The sequence below is a fragment of the Nothobranchius furzeri genome, chromosome 10 (genome assembly GCF_043380555.1).
Source record: "Nothobranchius furzeri strain GRZ-AD chromosome 10, NfurGRZ-RIMD1, whole genome shotgun sequence".
In the NCBI taxonomy this organism is placed as follows: Eukaryota; Metazoa; Chordata; class Actinopteri; order Cyprinodontiformes; family Nothobranchiidae; genus Nothobranchius; species Nothobranchius furzeri.
The window spans coordinates 69,409,061-69,427,448 of record NC_091750.1 but is presented as its reverse complement, the minus strand read 5'-3'; the positions used below and the strand labels follow the sequence as shown (position 1 = coordinate 69,427,448).

General features: G+C 42.6%; 1 pseudogene; it reads right to left on the bottom strand.

Annotated features, from left to right (window-relative positions):
• Positions 1-10,558: 10,558 nt before the first annotated feature.
• Positions 10,559-17,693, bottom strand: LOC139072281 (UDP-glucuronosyltransferase 2A2-like; annotated as a pseudogene).
• Between the last annotated feature and the right edge of the window lie 695 nt (positions 17,694-18,388).

Sequence of the window (18,388 nt, the reverse complement as noted above, 5' to 3'; positions counted from 1 at the left end):
GCTGAGTTTGTTATTCAGCCTTCCTCTTGGTCTTCCTTCTGCAGCAGCACCTCCGGAAACAGAACCTGCAGGTCTTGTCGAGGAGGAACAGGAGCAGCAGAACCACAGAGAGCAGGAAGCTCAGGACATGCAGGCTGTGATACTGCTACCAGGTGAGCTCGTGGGCCTGGACCCTCAGGTGCTTTGCTCCTTTGTGCCTCATGGTGAACTCGATCCAGAAAACCGCCTCGTCCAGAGGACTCATGGGTCTGTCGTGGTGGATTCTGGATAGTCTCATGGCACTTTCTTTGTAGCTGTGGATAAACAAGTTAACATAAAGAGTTATTCATAATGTATTGTCAGAGATTAACTTTTATCTCACAAACTGGGAATAATGAAAGGCACATTTGTAGTTTTGTACATTTAAGCTAGGTTACTCTTTCGGGCCATACAGTAAAAATTTACCACGAAAACAGGAAATTGAAGGAAAATATTTATTCTGGTAATAAAGTTAATGCTGACTCATCACCAAAAACGAAACAATTTTTTTTTTAAATCTTTAAAACAGACTTGGTGCAGGAATTTAAAAAATCTGACGTTGTGTCATCGATGACGGTGTTGATCGCATCTCTGAGGTCTTCAGATGTCAGTGAGTTTAATTCCACAACTGCAGCTCCTTTGGCTTTCATGTGCAGCATGTTGTCTGGCTGGTCAGCAAAAACTGGAATTCCCACCATGGGAACGCCGTGATAGATGGTCTCATAAACCCCGTTTGCACCTCCATGAGTGATAAAAGCTCTAGTTTTAGGGTGACCTGATGACGGGAGAAAAAGTTTACCGTATTTTCCGGACTACAAGCCGCTACTTTTTTTCCCCACGCTTTGAACCAGTAGCGGTTTTAGGCACGGGCAGACAGGGCAGTTGCCCGGGGCGGCATTTTTTCATGACACAAAAGGGGCGCACAAGCGCGGAGTAAAAAAAAAAAAAAGGAAATCTGCGCCGCACCGAGGTTTTCTATTCTATCTGTCATATGACAGTGTCTGGATTGGAAACAGCAAGTTGGCGCCCCCTGCAGCTGCAGGCGCTCCTGCTGACTGAGAACGTTCACGTGCACCGTGTGTCTATGAAGAACAGGAAGGGGAGGGGTGCGGCGGGGGAATTCACCTCTGCGTCTTTCCCAAATGAAATGAGCGTGCAGGGGCTGAATCAACTGTATTAACGTGGCTAAAGTCAATCACATCTTAACGTTCTTCCATATTTCATTCATAATATCATAAACACAGGCCTATCATTCTTTCAGGTTTCTCTGAATTGTGTGAAATGGCCGAATAAAAAAAGGAAAAACAAAACGATTTTGTGGTCACCCCCCATCAAGGTCAAATTGTTTAGTCCTGACTAAAGGAAACTTACTGAGTCAGGAGCCAAACAGAAGAGATGAACATAAAAAGGCTAAAACCACCAGGTGCCCCATTCAGGGGGGAAAAAAGAAAAAAGAGGAGAAAGATAAAGGTATGTAGCTCTCATGATGAATGTTTTCAATTTTTTGAACCAGTTAACTGGGATTTTAACGGTTAAATGCGGTCAACTAATTGCTAACAGAGCTAATAGGGCTGAAATATGGAAACGAATATTCAAATGGTTCGAAAAAAGTCCTTGAATCATTTTTTACTGATTCAAACTAGGATTTGTTAAATGCTCACTGCAGCCTGTGGCCTGCCTGAACAACAACAAACACATGTTGATCATGTTCACATAATAATAAATAAAACAACTGTACAAGCAGAAGAAAACACCCCAGTCACCACTAACTATCCTGTTTATTTATTGCAGATGGCTGCACTGATTTTTTTTACATGATTTGTTCTGTAAAAGTTGGCATTTTTGGTAGTCTACAGTTTTTTATGTCAGTTTAAATTACAATTTCAGAGGCAATTCTAAAATATTATGGATCATGATAAAGATCTATTGGAGATCTACCCCAACTTTTGGACTGCTCTGCCAGTCACTGTGGCTCAAGCTGAGAGGAGCTTTTCAAAACTTGATCAAGTCATACCTGAGGTCACCTATGTTTCAGGGGCGGCTCACTAACCTGGCTCTGATTAGTATCAATCACTCAGTAGGGGAGCAGATTTCATGTGATGACATTATTTATGACGTTGCATCAAGATTAGGTTTTAATTTTAGTTTGTGTTTTCTGTTCTAAGTGCAATGCTGTAGTGATTATCTTTAGTTTGTTATGTGTGAAATATTTTTGCTATTTAGAATATTTATTATCTATTATGTTCATATATTCTTAATATTTAGTTATTGTTTGTTTTTGTATATTTGATTCTATATATTTTGATACAGTATATAATGTATAGTGCTTTACATTCTGACAACTTCATAGTAATTATTGTAAATATGTGCAACTTAGAAAAATGAATGTTCAATAGTCGTTCTAATAAAACATGCCGGTTTGTAGAAAACATGCGTGTGTTCATGCAGGTGGGGTGGTGTGGTGGTGGTGGGGGGGCGGTTGGGGGGGGGGCGCTCAAAGGGGGCCTCGCCCGGGGAGTAATTCGATGTAGAACCGCCACTGCTTTGAACCACGTGGGTTATAATGAGGTGTGGCTTTACTGAAGGTTTTCCTTCACCTGCCACCAGGGGGCGCTTTAGCAGGAAGTGAAACAGGTGGAAGTCAAAAGTGGAAATCGAAGAAAGTGCTCATTTTAATTTAGCACATGCAAGCAGCCGGCATGACGAAGAATCTTTTTCAAATCCATACCCCCTCATCATGGTAACTACACGTATGAGTTCATATGATGCCGCATTTAAGTTGAAGGCCATCGATCTGGCAGTAAAGGAGGGAAACAGTGCTGCCACACGTAAGCTTGGCATGAATGAATCCATGGTTCGGCGCTGGAGACGGCAGCAGGAAGAACTCATTCAAGCCATCTTCACCCGGGGATGATGACAGCAACACTGACATCGCCACAGAAATATGTGATGAAGCTCTTCTGAGGCTGTTCAACTCCGACACTGAAGAAGAGGACTTTAATGGTTTCAGTGCACAAGAGGAAGATGAATAAACTAATTGATAACTTTTCTGTTTTCTTTCATACTGATCAGTTCAGTTACGTTCAGTTAAACTACGCTTTCAATTCAGTAGCGATCAGCGGCTTTTAGCCCGGTGCGGCTTATATTGAGGTGCGCTCTATAGTCTGGAAATTACGGTAATTAACTTTAGAGAAGAAGATAAAGTATTTTATTTAAGACCTTTATTTGAATAAATACACACTCACCTAAAGGATTATTAGGAACACCACACTAATACGGTGTTTGACCCACTTTCACCTTCAGAACTGCCTTAATTCTACGTGGCATTGATCCAACAAGGTGCTGAAAGCATTCTTTAGAAATGTCGGCCATATTGACAGGATAGCATCTTCCAGTTGGGAGATGTGTGGGATGCACATCCAGGGCACGAAGCTCCCGTTCCACCACATCCCCAAGATGCTCTATCGGGTTGAGATCTGGTAACTGTGGAGGCCGTTGTAGTACAGTGAACTCATCGTCATGTTCAAGAAACCAGTTAGAAATGATTGGAGCTTCATGACATGGTGCATTATCCTGCTGGAAGTGGCCATCAGAGGATGGGTACATGGTGGTCATGAAGGGATAGACATGGTCAGAAACAATGCTCAGGTGCCCAGTTGGCACTAAGGGGCCTAAAGTGTGTCAAGTAAACGTCCCCCACACCATGACACCACCACCACCAGCCTGCACAGTGGTAACAAGGCACGATGGATCCATGTTTTCATTCTGTTTATGCCAAATTCTGACTCCACCATTTGAATGTCTCAAATGAAATCGAGACTCCTCAGACCAGGCAACATTTTTCCAGTCTTCAACTGTCCAGTTTTGGTGAGCTGGTGCAAACTGTGGCCTCTTTTTCCTAATTGTAGTGGAGATGAGTGGTACCCGGTGGGGTCTTCTGCTGTTGTAGCCCAACCACCTCAAGGTTGTGCATGTTGTGGCTTCACAGATGCTTTGCTGCATTCCTCGGTGGTAACGAGGGTTAGGCTCTTCTATCAGCTTGAATCAGTCGGCGCATTCTCCTCTGACCTCTAGCATCAACAAGGCATTTTCGCCCACAGGACTGCCGCATACTGGATGTTTTTCCCTTTTCACACCATTCTTTGTAAACCCTAGAAATGGTTGTGGGTGAAAATCCCAGTAACTGAGCAGATTGTGAAATACTCAGACCGGCCCGTCTGGCACCAACAACCACGCCACGCTCAAAATAGCTTAAATCACCTTTCTTTCCTTTTCTGACCTTCAGTTTGGAGTTCAGGAGATGGTCTTGACCAGGACCACACCCCTAAATGCACTGAAGCAACTGCCTTGTGATTGGTTGATTAGATAATTGCATTAAGGAGAAGTTGAACAGGTGTTCCTAATAATCCTTTAGGTGAGTGTATAAAAATCTCATTTACAGATCTGTAGATCCTCCACTAGGGTGCAGTATGCATGTGCAGCACAGGTTGGTGTTGAGTTACAGTGGCATAATTTGATAAGTACAACTCCACAGCAATGACACACACACACACACACACACACACACACACACACACACACACACACACACACACACACACACAGAGTAATTTACATTTTTATCAACATGTGTGTTTTAAACAGGAAAAACATTACTGTGTTTTGATGTAACAATAAATTTATAAATTATTTTAATAAAAAATAAACGCACCAGGAGTTTATTTCCTGACATTTTTGTTACATTGTTATGTCAGTGGAGAAAGAGTGGTGCTGTATCCGTCCATCTCAAACCACCTGCAGGTGCTGTAAACTCCACTTTTCTCCTACAAGGGGCGCTGTAACACCAACACAACAGCTGTAAGAAGCAGGGGTGCCTCATTTTAGTCACAAATTTGTAGGAATAAAATCTGAATTTTCTGCCATTTTACTCTTTATCATCAGTTCTGTGTTACCTTGCATAATAATCACTGGATTTTCTAGTTTTATACATTTCTCACCACATAAAAAAGAAAATGTTGGTTGTCCTGAGTAACCGGATCAATCACCATGTGCCTTTATTTTTCTTAGAAACAAACTAAAATCAGGGCATCAGACGTTTGTTCTTTAACAGCAAGACAACACACTTTGTTTTGTAGAGATGCAGGATTGTTTATGGTTGTGTAATTACGCTCCTTGCCTTGTCTCTGTCCTACATTTGCCTTTCTGACTGAATGAACGACTTCCTTTTCCTCTGAAACTTAAAGTATTGGACAAGCATTGATGTATATGTGGCAAGGTGGAGCAGCGAGGGCCAGGGCGGGATTCGATCCCCAGACTCCTGGGTGAAAGTCATACACTCTAACCAGTCAGCCAAAGGTCCATCCCATTGGCAAAGACGCCAGGGCGCATGATCAATCGGGACACTGTGACAGGATGCTCACACTGTCACATATAGTATATGGGTGGAGACGTATTTCATCACATATTTATGAAGTTCTTTGCACAAAATCACGGTCACAAAAATACATTTCAGCAGTCTTATTCTCGACATTTTCATTACCTTCCAGACTGAGTCCTGCTGCACACTGGAAGCAAAAGCAGTGCAGAACGGCACCGCTGCAAATATACTCCATTATATTCAAACCAGCCATGGCACGACAATTTTCAGAGGCGTGATGCCACGCTGCTAAAGATAAGATTGGGTTCTATTTTTCCCGTTTATTCCAAACAACATCTACTGACAGATTTTGTGACATTTCTGACAACGCTTGAGTACTTTCTGTAGAACTTTGACATTCCCTGAAGATTAGAAAAAAAAAACCATCCTGCAGACCCAACCGTCGAGATGCTAGGAAAGCATGCAGCCTGATATGTCAATCAGGGATTCATCAGGATAGCCCTGATGTTCTGAGCTCGTTTAGAGAAATGCCCCCCTGGATTGAGAACCATTGTGTGACATCAACCGACCAAATCATAATCCATTCTTGGTTGGTCACCCAGATATTAAACTAATTGTCTTATAAGCAAAATAAATTTAAGATGCAGAGAGACATATTAAAGAGCAAGTCACCCCCAACCAGTCGTTCTCCGCTCCCACTTCCTGTTAGAAAAATGCAACAAATGCTGTTGCCTGGCAGATTGAGGGCAGAGCTGCTAACAAATACACAGACTCACAACGACATGATTCTGACATGGTTTTGGAGACGAGTTTAACCCAAGACATGTAGAATTCACCACTCACGAGTCAATTAGAAAAATTAAAGAATTTAACTTTAAAAAAATCGGGAACCGAGGGTGCACTGGATAAGGTCGAATGGGGATTGCAACGGAACCGCAGCGTCTGAGGAGGGGAGAGCAGAGGAACAGGTGAATCCAGGGAGGTAAGTCTGAACTAGGAAGGTGCAGAGTTAAGACTTACTGGAAGCTGGGGGCTGAGGAATTGGGGAGGGTAGGTGGAGTGCCGGTGTCGGTACAGGATCTGCTTGGGTGCAAGATCGGCTCGGGGTCCTTTGACTGCCGATAATGTCAAAGTACGGCAAACCCACTCGGACAAAATACACTACACATCTTTATACTGTTGGAAAGAATTTAGCAGATTCGTTATTAATATAATGTTTCTCACGACGTAAGTGTGTTTTTAATGGTATTTGTAAAATAAAACACTATATTGTATTCATAATGTTGAACTCCTCTTTGAGCACATCCCTTGAAGGATCATAGGTATTAGCAACACCTGTGAAATTGAATTTGACGGAAAGAAGTGTGTCCCGTTTATTGAAGTATTTTGTGTTTAGAGTTTTTGATGTCTTGTCCATGCGTAGTTCAGGTACGCTCATAGCTGCTAGCCAAAACTCTGGAGTTAAAAGTTTTCTGGCTTTACTAAAATACCTGTCTGTACTTATTTGATTGATGGTAGTTTTACTTTCTGTTAGACTCCAAATGTAATCATTTGGCACTTTTCTAATTCATAATTTGTAATAATGTAATCGGTGATATTAGCATTAGCATTACTATGGGTTTTTCCATGTATATTAGCATTGCGCTAACCACTCGCTGCCAAATTGCAGCCTTTGCGATTAGAAAATCTCCTTTTGTCACATTGCAATTTAATTGCACATGCAATTAATCATTCAGCCCTAATATACATGCAGCTCTATGCTAAAAGTGTATTTTCAAAGAGGTAATGATGGATTTCTTTGTAAAAGTTGTCCATCTTTCCAACAGAAAAATTTTCCTGGACCAATGTAACGTGATAACAACGTAACGTGATTACGTAATTTCCGTAAGGTTCATGTTCAGCCAATCACCTACTTTGACGTCATCGGCAGTCGAAGTACCCCGAGCCGATCTTGCACCTGAGCAGATCTTGTACCGACACCAGGGTGAATCCAAGAGGGGGTGTCCAGGAGAGCGGGTGCGAGGAGAGCGGGCCGGCAGGGAGGAGAGGAGAACGGTGAATGCTGCATCCAGGAGATTTATGGGGCACAGGTAAGTAATCCAGCGGGATCATGGAGATGCCCAAGTAGTCAATCAGAGGAGCCACAGGAAAACCAGAGAAGCTCCAAAAGCTTCAGAAGTCCAAGGAGATCCTGAGGAGTCAAGGTAAGGCCCACAAAACGATCCAAAAATCCTGGGAACCGGTAAGCACAAGTATATCTACAAGGGTTCTAAAATCCAAAAATAAATAGAGTTAACCTGGAGACACAAAGGGCTGGAACTACCAAGTTAATCATCCGGCATTGAGATGTGTTCTTCTCCTCTTATAGCTGGACCTGCTGATAGTTAATGAGCTGCAGCTGGAGCCTCCCTCTCCTGAAACACAGCAGCTCAAAGATGGAACAAAAATGAGAGGAGCACTCACCCCGGCACATGACAATTTCTGCTGCGGCCTCTGTGACATCATAGAGTTCTGAGCATTCTGCCTAAGCATTACATTCTCACACCCGAAGCGGCCGAAACTGACGACAGGTGACCGAGCGTTTGTTTCCGACGCGCTGGGAGACGACGCGCTGTGTCAGAGCATCGCTTTCCGACGCCCGTGGTAAAACGGGCACTTCAAAGACATCTAACCTCTAACCTCCAGCGATTTAACCTTCCCTTCACCTCCATCCTAACCTTAACCCTGTGTCTCTTTCTAAATTTCCTGTTGTAGCGTCATGAATGGCCTCTAATTTGTGACAAAGGACACATTTTCCCAGCAGGGTCAAGCTGGGTCGTTCTGTAGCTTTGCCCCACAGATTAACCACGCCAGGAGCCGTGATGTCTGCTGAAACCATCTTTATCTGCTGCTGTTCCGTCCCAAGATGAAGGACACTTCAAGTTTCACAATAATAATATTAAATAATAATTTTAATAAACTCTTGACTTTATTACTGTTATTACAACCATCATAAATAATCTCTTGATTCAGTATAAATGTATTTTAATTACTGAAATGACTTGTTATGCTTTGGGTATAATAATAGTTATCGTTGATAATCCGTAATGTGTGGTCATTAAACCAGAAGGTCATCTTGCACGTTAACCAGCCACATTCGGAAGGGATCCAGGGTAAAGGGTAAAACCATCACGTCTTTACTCATGACCAAGCTTTCTGATGCTGAGAGTGGGCGTGTTCTGAGGGTTTTGTTAAAACCGAATCCCGCAGCAAAAAGTTCAGTTCTTGAACCATACAAGGAGATGAGGGACGGCCGCCCGAATCTCTACTAAGCATTCTGTCACGCTGATAGGATCGCTCTGAATAAACGCACTGTAACCAGCTGACGCAAAACTCCTTCAGAGTTAAGCCAGACACTCGATACCGTGTACCCGCGACATCTCTGGACCAGAGGATCGGTTCTACCGGACCGAGTACCCCTGAGGCTGACAACATCCTCCTTGACCTCCGGATCCACACAGAGGGTCGTCTTGCTGGGTGAGGTAGCACACAGATGGTGTTTGATGTTGTTCTTCCTAAGAAACGACTCAGTTAGCTGCAAAATAACTTTCCACCCAGAAATGCTTCTCTCGCTGAAAGAAACCTTCTAAGATTCATTCACGCATCAAAAAAACTCGCATTTTCATTTTAGCATCCAGTCACAGGTTTGCTTTTTAAAACAAGTTTTAATATCAAATTGTCTGTTCAAAAATGGTCATTTCTAAATTGTCATTTTTTTAAGTGTTAGTAATAAATTCTTAACTTTAAAAACCTGACTCTTCTTTGAAATGAAACACAGAATGGTGCATATTTTTGGTTAAGAAAAAGCAAAGATTCCTTTAAACTTCTGATTAAATAAATAAACTTTTGCTATTAAATTTAATTATCTTAAATTAAACATTAATCTTTGGATTAAAAATAGACCAAGCTCGTTGGCATATGAACTTCTATCGAATATATAATATCCTAGATATTTATATATAATAGATGCTTCATTGTTAACTTGTCTGGATCTTTTCTAAGAATCTAACAAAGCTGATAGCAAACAGTGTTGATTCTAGTATGTAGTTAAACACGCTACACCGTTAACTGTGTTTGAGAAGAACGATAGAACAAGAAACACAGTTTTGCATGCTCAAGTGGGTTAAAGTTAGGATGGAGGTGAGGGGAAGGTTAAACAGCTCGAGGTTAAAGGTTAAATGTTGGTGAAATGTCCGTTTTACCTCGTGAGTTGGGAGACGACACTCTGGCGCAGCGCGCCGCCTCTAAACACGTTGGAAACAAACGCTTGGTCACCGTTCGTCAGTTTCAGCCACTTCAGGTGTGAGAATGTGTTGGCCTAAGATATCTAATTACTTACATTTTTATTTCATGTTCAACATTTTAGTTTCACACGTCCAGCTGTCAAAGCCTGGCTCTACATGTCTGCTCCCCACAGCTCAGTTCTGTTCAGGTTATTTATAAAGCGCCAATCCACAACAAGGGTCGTCTCAGAGCCCTTTACAGAGCCAGCGTTCCAGTTCAATTCAATTCAAATTCAAAAATACTTTATTAATCCCAGAGGGAAATTGATTGCTGTAGTAGCTCAGAATAATAATAATAATAATCAAGTCATCAAAGAGTTGTTGTATATTACAATGGCTGTTGGCAGGAAGGATCTCCAGTAGTGGTCAGTGTTGCAGCGAAACTGAAGAAGCCTCTGAATGAAGACACTCTTGTGTTGTCGGACAGTCTTGTGAAGAGAATGCTCAGGGTTGTCCATCATTTTCTTGATTCTCTGGAGAATCCTTCTTTGCATTATCTCCTCCAGTGGTTCCACAGTCATCCCCAGAACAGAACCAGCCTTTTTTATTAGGCTGTTGAGCCTTTTCAGCAGTGGCGGCTGGTGAAAAATATTTTTGGTGGGGCTGTGCTATTTTTTTTTTTTTAAACAAACTTGTGCTTTCTGAGCTTTGTGCACAACTTCACTATTTCCTGAATTAAGCACAGCTCTTTTATTTCCTGTCTTACATCATTGGACAAACTGATTAATCCAGGTGTGTCTGACTATTGGCACGCTGCCTTGCGGACCAAGGTTGAAAAATACTGCATTAAATTGCACATAAAATAACATGACCATAAATGGTAAATAGGCAATGCAAGAGGCAAGTAACAAAACCATTTTGTTTAATTTCAACATTTGAGTGAACACGAAAAATTATGAGCAGGTCACTGTTACAGTAATGGTAGTAAACACTACTTAGACAAAATGCCAGAAATTTACACTGTTAGGACTTATGGAAAGTGGAAACACTTTCATAGGCAATAATGTCATCAGTATCCTCTTACAAATGTCATATTTCCCACTTTTGGGGACAATAAAACATTTCTGGTTCTCAATGAGATGTTTTTACTTCAAATGTAAAAACATCTCATTGAGAATCAGAAATGTTTTATTGTCCCAAAAGCTGGGAAATTTGTTTGCTGCAGCAGAAGTGTAACAAGTAAAATGGAATCAGATTGATGTATGTACAAATTTACTTGAAATACACATTTACATGATTAAATATGTATAATAAGTATGTGTGTTGAAATGTGTTTTTACAGTTTTTGCACATTAAAAAATGTACATGTTATTAAACAAATGTCCCGGTTTGTGGGACAACCAAGGATTTCTGATTCTGATTGTCTTGTTTACAGAAATGTAATGTACAGCTTACCTCTGCACCCAGCTGCTGTTCTCCCTGTCCAAACGTCCTCCGTTTCTTTGTTGGCTGCTGCACTGATACGCTGCATTCCTCAGTCAGAGAATGAATGGAGTCCCCAATGAGACACAAGTTCCACATCCACCTTCTGTGGATCCCAGCCGTTTTGAATAACAAACACAGAAAGCAAAATAACGCATTAGCGTGATTGCATCCAGCTAGCCACTGCTTCCTGGTGTACCAATTTTGGGAGAAGTGTCGTGTGTACAGTTTACCCTTCTCCTTGTCCTGCTGGCTTATCTTTACGTCGGGCTGATCTGGTCCAAGCTCTTTGACATTAAATTTTTCCACCATAGTTCTCCTCTCGAACGGATACTGGAGAAGAGACCGAACTGAATTCAGTGGCTGCTGAGATCCGGTCTCCATGCTGCTGGTTGTAGGCGCACTGGCGTCCATGTCTACGTCTGCGTCACGACCGTCACGAGTCACGACCAAAAACGTGCTGGAGTCGAGACTCTCCGAGTTCTACCGAACACCAACGAAAGCCTTGGCGGTAGCTCTATCGCCCATCATGCTTCTGAAACAACGTTGACGCTGATTGGATACATTCCCATTCCTACCCTTTGATTTTCTTGTCAGCAATTGGACAACTGGTCCTGTCTTGTTTGGGCGATTGAAAAACAGCACACAGCCTCCACCCCTCGGCAGAGACCGGCAGAGATCGGCAGAGACCAATATAGATATATATATGATTTATTTTTGTTACAAAACACACAATTAACTTAGAATATGTGATTATTGTTAATTTTATTTATTTATTTTTTTAAATAAAAATTAAAAACACTGGGGAAACTGGGAGGGCGGCGCCCTATCACCCTCTACTGGCCAGCCGCCACTGCTTTTCAGGTCCCTGCTTCTGATGCTGCTAACCCAACAGACGATGGCTGAAGAGATTACACTCTCAACAACAGACTTGTAGAAGATCTGCAGCATCTTGCTACAGACATTGAAGGACCTAAGCGTCCTCAAGAAGTGCAGTCTGCTGTGTCCCTTCTTGTAAACGGCTTCGCTGTTCTTTCTCCAGTCCAGTCTGTTGTCCAGGTGAACTCCAAGGTGTTTGTATTCCTCAACCACCTCCACTTCTTCTACCATGATGGAAACAGTGTTTGACTCCACCCTGCTTCTTCTGAAGTCTAAAATCATCTCCTTTGTTTTGATCACATTCAAGGTCAGATGATTGTTTCCACACCATGCCACAAAGCGCTCCACCAGCTCTCTGTACTCAGCTTCCTGTCCATCTCTGATACACCCAACAACTGCAGAGTCATCTGAGTATTTCTGTCTCTTGGCAAATAATATGGGCGACAACTTACTGCCAAGAGTTCAACACCTGGGCTGCAGAGACGACATTTCGCTGAAACATGACCTGGATGGCACCATCTGTTGTTGACAAGCACTGCCACTCCACCTCCTTTTCTTTTCCCGCTCCTCTTCAGATCTCTGTCTGCTCGTACAGTCAGGAATCCTGGCAGAGAGACGCTGGAATCGGGGATATGGTCCTGCAGCCACGTCTCAGTGAAGCACATAACACTGCACTGCCGATACTCTGGCTGAGTCCTTGAAAGGGCTTGGAGTTCATCCATCTTGTTGGCCAGTGATCTCACATTGCCCATTATGATCGATGGAAGAGATGGTTTGGGCGTTTTAGCTCATTTGGGATTTGTGGCTTCAGTTGAGGTATTATTTCAGCCTTCCCAATGTTAATCAGCTGCTCTCGATTGTAAACCAGCTTGTTGCCATGGTTACACATCATAACAAATGCTCAAAAAGTGAAAAAATAGCAGTAAAAATCCTCAAAGCTTCACAGCACCAGAAACAGAAAAGTAAAATGTCCAAAAAAAAAAAACTAAAGTTTTTCTTGAGAAACTAGAAGAAAAAAAGTCCAAGAAAAGGCAAAACTTACATAAAGTCAACAGAGCTACTCCAACATGCAACCACCCAGAGCAGCGCAGTTCCGGAAAAAAAAAATAAAAAAATTCTACTGATTCAAAAGTGCTTTGAGTTCAGCTCATTGTTCCAGTCATTTAAAGGTTTTCTACCTAAGGAAACGCAGCAGATTGCATGGAGTCACCCACTTTTTGTGTCAGAGGCTTTCCAGCAATCCCCACACTAAGCAAGCATGTTTCTATGTTAAAGAAAGCTGCATCAGTTACTCACTCACTCACACCCAGAGACATGTTAGGGTCACTAGTTAACCCTACGTGTGTGTGGGGGGAACCGGAGCGCCCGGAGTAAACCCACGCATTCATGATGGGGAACTAATTGTCCATCAGGAAGCCCCTTTTTTTCTGCTATGCTTGTGTGTGCTCTAAAGGGGTGTTGCATCTAAGATTAGATATTCACTCACTCACACACTCACTCACTCACACACTCACTCACTCACTCACTCACTCACTCACTCACTCACACAAAAATGTCTAAATTTAGAGAATGCTAATTTTCGTGAGGTCACAGCTGGGGTTTAAACTGGTGACGTCATCATGAAGCCCGAGTGTTTTGGGGGTCAGATGCTAATTTAAGGCCTAACTTTATGTTTCCGTAGACACGCCGGAGTGAGAAACTTCTTGAAGCGCCTCCACAATGAAACATTCTGGTTCCTGACTGTTTGTGGAACGCTGTCTTTGGGAGAAGGCTCGTTTTCATGAAGACTTCTGCTTGCTTCCACTGAATCTATCTGTTCTGCAGGTGGAGAGCAAACATCATGTCCCATCTCGTAATCCTCGTCAGGCTGCAGACTCTCAGAAGTTTGTTCCTGAGGTTCACACAGAGAAGCTTCCTCTACCAGCTGGTACGTGAAGGCTTCCAGCTCCTCAGACAGCTTCTCGTCTGGCTCAGGCGTGTTCTTCCCGGAGTTAAAGGTCTCCAGTTGTTCTGAGAGATCATGGTTGATTTTCTCCAGATCTCTAATTTGTGTCTCTAAGTCCTCGTTGAACGAGTCCTTGTTCTGAATCTCCTGTCCCAGCCGGACTTTCAGCTCTGACTCCTGTTTTAAACGCTGTTGCTGGTCTTCAATCAGATGTTCTCGTTCCTCCAGCTGAGTTTTGAGAGTCTGAATTGTAATTTTGAAGGTCTCTGCATTACTCTGGTAGTAATCCAGTCCCTCTTCTAGTTCACTCATTTCTACCTTTAATTTCTCATAAACGTTGTCTTTGTTCCGCTGGATTTTCTGCTGCTGATCAAACTTGGATCTCAGCAGCTCAGATTCCCGTCTGAGTCGCTTTTGGAGGTTTTCCAGCAGATCATCTTTCTCCTTCAGCTGTAAGTTTACCTCCTGCATCATTTTGTTGCAGGACTCTGCCTCACCTCGGTAATAATCCAGTTTCTGTTTGAGTTCATCAATCAGAGTTCTGGATTTTTTACACTCGCTCTCTACCGTTGAGCTTATTTCAGCTTGGTCACTGAGACTTGTGTCCAGGCGAGACAGCCGTAGGTGTTCGGAGCCGACTGTCTGGAAAAGGGAATCGAAAGTTGGATGCCGACATCCAGACGACTCCTGCTGGACTGGCTCAGCTAATCTGAGACTGGGTCCCAGCTGAGTTTCGTCCTCTGAACTGGGTTCACATTCCCCACAGAGAGAAGCCTTTTCTCCGTCCTCCTCAGAAAGCGTCTCCTCTGCCTCGTTCGTCTCAGAGAAGATACTTTTCATCTCGTCTACCAGAACACCGTTTATAATCTCTAAATCTCTGATTTGTTCATGTAAAGCCTCGGTGAGCGAGTCTTTATTCTGTTTCTCCTCTTCCAGCTGCAGTCTCAGCTCTGACTCCAGTCCTAACTGGTTTTGCAAACTTTCAGAAACATTTAGTTTTTCCTCCAACTGAATTTTCAAAGCCTGAATTGTAGTTTTGCAGGTCTCAGCGTTAAGCTGGTAGTAATCCAGACGCTCTTTCAGTTCACTAATTTCTTCTCTTAGTTTCTGATCAACTTCGTTCCTAATCTGGTCGTTTATCTTCCCCTGTTCAAATCTACGTCTCAGCTGGGATTCCTGCTTTAAAAGATTTTGCAGATTTTCACACACAGTTGCTTTCTTCTTCAGTTTGGTCTCTAAAGCCTGCAGGGTGACCTTGCAGGTCTCTGCGTTGTCTTGATAAACGTCCAGTTCTTGTTCCAGGACGGTAATTATGTCGTTGTATTTTTCCAATTCAGTCTCTGCTTGTAACGTTTGCTGCTTTTCATCACTTAACCATTTCTCCGTGATTAAAAGCTGAGACTGGACTTTCTCCAAGAGCGCCATATGGGAAAAATAAATTTTGGGGTGTTTACACCCAGATAATTCCCGCTGAAGCTCCTCAGATGAAAAATGTAGAATAGACATGATTCTAGAGGCTCTTGGTCTTTTATCAAACTCAGAAAAAAGGTTTGAGGTTGTAAAAGACGATTGTCTCAGAGAGTCGATGTGTCGCACACCAGCAGTCGGCTGCTAATGAAGTGGGAGCCGGCTGATGCTAGATTATAGGACTCTGAGCCTTTATGACGTCACTTCAAAGGATCACGTGGGCGGGGTGAAAGAAGGAGTAGTAGTAGGCACTGGTGGTCATAGTAACCCAAATGGGCGGAGCCTAACTTTAATGCATTTATCTCAGTCTGGACCATCGACGCTCCAGTGTTAACATCAACAGCAGCACCTGAACGCCCCTTTCTTTAACTTTACATGTAATAAAAATGAACTTTAACCTGAACCAACGTATTTCTTTCAGAAAATGTGAAAAATTTCTCTTTTTTTTCTAAATGTTGGCTTATAAGTCCTTTTGTCCCACATTTTGAAATTTTTGTCATATTTTATTATTTATCTCAATTATAACGTATTACAATAACACAACACCAATGTTTAAAATGCATCATTTTGGAGCAGCAGAGCTGTTTTTGTCAAAAACAACGTAAATGAGAAACGGGGGGGGGGGGGGCTGTGTCACGTTGAAGAAAATGTCGAGCAGAGCTAGAATTACGAAGCCCTCGACGTCCACGCCCAGGGCTGTGGATCTGTTTGAACTCTTGGGGCATTCTTGAGCAGAGAGGAGGAACAGCGCTGATCTTTGATGCGCTCCAGGCAACTGCGTCCTGCGCACGGCACATTGTCAAAGTGGCGCAACCCAAAAAATCTAATTAACCCACGGGGGCAAGGCTCTACAGCAGAGCCCCCCTGTAGATTCCCCCGTTTCTGACCTTTTGTGGGACTTGAGCGAGAGCAGAGGCGATCATGTTTGCCTTGTATGGTCAGATTCTTGAGAATAGATCCCAAAGAAAAGACCACGATGCCATCATCTCCAGAGCTTTGGACAAACTTTTCGAAATACTGCAGGAACAGAGATTTTTAATTCTTTAAAGCAGAAAATTGTATTTTTTTAAATCAAAATTTGCTTTTTTATTCAATAAAACAGCTAATAAGATGTCTATTTTGTAGATCTTTTTTTCAGATCTTATTCTTTACATTAGGATTTAACCCTCTGGAAGTAGGCGTTGCAGATGTGCAACATTAAAACCTACCTACCTGGTTACTCCACGTACGTATTTCATGAGCATTTTTACACTCAGAAGAAGGATTTAGTTGTTTGCCCTTTTATCAAAACTTGTTTTGAGCCTGAGAGGGTTAACTATGATTTTTTTTGGTGTACAATTATGGAAAAAGCACCTTTGGTAATGGTTTAGCAGGTTTGCAGTGAATCCCTCCAACAAATTTGAAGTTGGGAAGTAATGGACGGGGAAAGTCAAAATCCCAGTAGGCTCTCAACAACCAGATGTCAGCATTACCCATCATCTTACAGGCACTGGTGGGTGTTCCTGATAAAACAAACATGTTCGTGATGACGATGAAATCCATTACGTAATGTTCTAGTCAGTAATACTCACCTTCTTCCACACACACTGATCCAGAACTAAGTCCTGCAGGACGTAGAAGAGGAAGTTCCACGTTCTCTCTGAGAAGTTCATCTTGTCTGTCAGTCTGCTGACCGCACCTGGAACGTAGGAAGGTGGAGCAGGTGGCTGACCACACAGTCTCTCCCAGTTGTTTGCTATCGAAAATCTCAAAGAAAAGACTAGAGGGATGCCCAAGATCTCAGCAGTTAAATTGCTTCCAGAATAGATGGGATCAGCCAGGAGAACGTCATAGTTTCCCTTCCTCAGCTTCTTCACGATGGGCTCTGATTTCACCACCGTCCAAAAACTGGAGGGAAATCTCAGTGTTGATCTTGAACAATTCCATGTATTTGATGTAAAGCTGAAAGTAGTTCATGTGGTCCATGTCATACATGTTGAATTGAATGAATTCAGCCAATAAATTCTCAAAATCTTCTTTAGAGACGGAGACATCAAAAGGCTGGTAATTAAAGCGGGAGGGTTCACTGCTGTGGATGAACATGGATGTGCTCGGGACCAGGACGGTCACCTGGTGTCCTCTGTCCACCAGCGTCTCCAGCAGCAGCTTCCTGTTAATCCAGTGGCTGGCCTCGGTGTACCAAACCAAAATCTTCCCTCCATCTACTCCAGATGTTACAGGAAGTAGCAGCAGGATGCAGGCAGAGACGCACGCGCAGCTCCATGGTGGACGTCTGTCTGTCTGTGGGAAATCCAGCTGTGAACTTTATACTGGATGTGCCGTACGGATACTTATTAACTGTGAACTCTGACTCGTTTCTCTCAGTACTAAAGTACAAAACATTAATGTTTGAACTCAGAGTGCATATCCTTTTGATTTTCTTTCACTTATTTGTGTTTCTATCCCTGCAGGTTTATGGGAAATAAAACCTAGAACTAAATGTGTTGTACTTGTTCAGGCTTATTTCTGGATAGCAGTGTTTCATACTCTGTACTGTTTGAATTCTGCAATGATTCCCAAACGTCACGTTTAACTTTAACTCTCTTTTTTAGGACTTTCTGCAGTTTTCTTATTTTTTTTTAAATATAGAAATAAAATATTAGATTTGTTGGTATTTATTTTGGTGAAACAGTAATTTGTGGTTGTGAGATCTCTGTTACACAATAATCAACAAGCTGAGATAAAACTTTATTGTTCATTTATGGTAAATAGTCTGTATTTGGTATAGCGCCTTCTAGAGTCCTGGAACCCCCCAAGGCGCTTTACAACACATTCACCCATTCATACCCCGGTGGTGATGAGCTACACTGTAGCCACAGCTGCCCTGGGGCGTCCTGACAGAGGCGAGTCTGCCATACGCAGGCGACGCCGGTCCCTCCGAACAACATTTAAATGAAACATTGTCCTGCTGTAGCCGCA